Source organism: Pseudomyrmex gracilis, unplaced genomic scaffold (genome assembly GCF_002006095.1).
Source record: "Pseudomyrmex gracilis isolate BER0280 unplaced genomic scaffold, ASM200609v1 scaffold_114, whole genome shotgun sequence".
Classification (NCBI taxonomy): domain Eukaryota; kingdom Metazoa; phylum Arthropoda; class Insecta; order Hymenoptera; family Formicidae; genus Pseudomyrmex; species Pseudomyrmex gracilis.
In genome coordinates, this window is record NW_018020698.1 from 2,071 (window position 1) to 4,151 (window position 2,081).

The following is a 2,081-nucleotide window of genomic DNA, read 5'->3' on the forward strand; positions in this document are numbered from 1 at the left end:
TCTTCTCAATGACAGTTAAGATGACAATGGTACCTCTTGCACCCAAACTGTCAAAGAGAAGAATTCGGAAATGGATAAAAAGTTATAGATTTGCCGCGGTTCTTTTAATAACAAAACTCTAATTTGTAAAATATTAAAACCATATTGTAAAATTCTTTCGATAAAATTAAAGTAAAAAGTATATATTCCAATATATGTTATATACAATATGTAACAAAAAAATGAATGTCGTTAGAGGTGAACCGATATATTGCTTTATGTATTAGAATAATTATTTAAAAAAATAAAAAAATTACGAAGCGAAAGACTAATAATTTATATACGCAAAATATTTCATCGTGATATACGCGGTAGATTTACAATAACAAAATTATATAATTAATTCACGAAGAAATTCACTTATATACGAAATTGCATAGGAACTTGTTATAATGAAAAAGAAAAAATTTTGAATCGCGCACAACCCGACAACACGTCTGTTATACTTGAGAGATCGACAAGATCTGAGGCTACGCGCTGCGCTGTGAATAGAGCGCACGCATGCCCCACTATGCGCAAAAACACTCGCCGGTTGGAAAAACACCTCAGTCGTTGAACATAACACGTTTATTTTTCACACACATTCTTTCGTATTACAATTTAACATTTATTACATTTCTTAGTTCTCTTTAAAGGAAGAGAACATTTATTGCATGTCTTAATTCTTTTTAAAGGGGAAGAGAACACATTTATTACATTTCTTATTCTCTTTAAAACAAGAGAACATTTATTATAAGAGAAGAGATTTCTTATTCTCTTCCTTTGATGTGACGATATATTCTTTTTTGATAAAATGTCTATATATTTGTATATAATATTTTTTATATATGTGCTTTTTTTATTTTTTCAATATATATTTATCTATATTTTCTACTTTTATATTTCTATATCACTTTCTCTTAAAGAACCGATATAGAATTTTTTTTAGAGATTTCTATATCACTTTCTCTTAAAGAACCGATATAGAATTATTTTTTGAAACTTGTGTTCTTTTATATATCACTTTTCTATATCACTTTTCTATATCACTTTCTCTTAAAGAACCGATATAGAATTGTTTTTTGGAGGCTTATGCTCCTTATATTTATTCTCTACATTTATACTCTTCTAGTTTATTTTTGCAAAAATATATATTTAAATATATATTTGACATATATGTATTTAAATATATATTTTTTCTTTTCTTTTATTCTATCTCATCTATTTACATATGGTACGCTTTTATCGGGTGGGTATATACTCTCTTTAAATCATAAAATATAAATCTCGGTCGCTAAAGTAAAATAAATTTAAAATAATACTTTTTAATTTTAAAACAACTGTCCCTCGCGTAAAATATTTGATAGATTTTAAGACTTTCCAAAGTAGGTAGGTAAATAGGTGTCTGTGTAGGTAGGGATGCGTATCTACAAGCGCTTGTAGAAAATATATTAGGCCGGGTAGGTAGGAAATATGGTAGACCGAATAAGTAGGAAGAAATCAAAATGTCAAATTAGGATCAAGGCTGTTATGCAGCCTTAATCCTAAGTAATAACGCTAGTAACGTTTAAGATATGTCTAAGATAGGTATATATATATATATATATATATAAGTAGGTAGGTAGGATTATATATAATTATTTCTATTATATTGTGTATAATATTGTATTATATTGTATTATATTGTATGTTTTATGTAATAAATGTGTAATAGAAGTGTATTCTATTGTAATGTATAAAACAATTGTAAAATGAAACTTGAAAAGAGAAAACATACTGATAAAGAGTTTTAAATAAAAAAGCAAAAGCTGTATTTCTTGAAATTGTAACTTTTCAGACATTATATTTGTGTACCGTTAAAACATCTTTGTACAATATACATGGTTTTTTGTGTATTTTGCAAGGTTGGGTAAGTTAAATTTTTTTTTTTATTTAAGTTAAGTTACAGTTAAAGGTCTTAAAAATTTTATTTAGTTAAGATATAAGTTAATATCCATAATGAAATTAATTGATTAAAAGTTAAGTTGATAAAAAAAATAATTAACAAGTTAAAAGTTAAATTT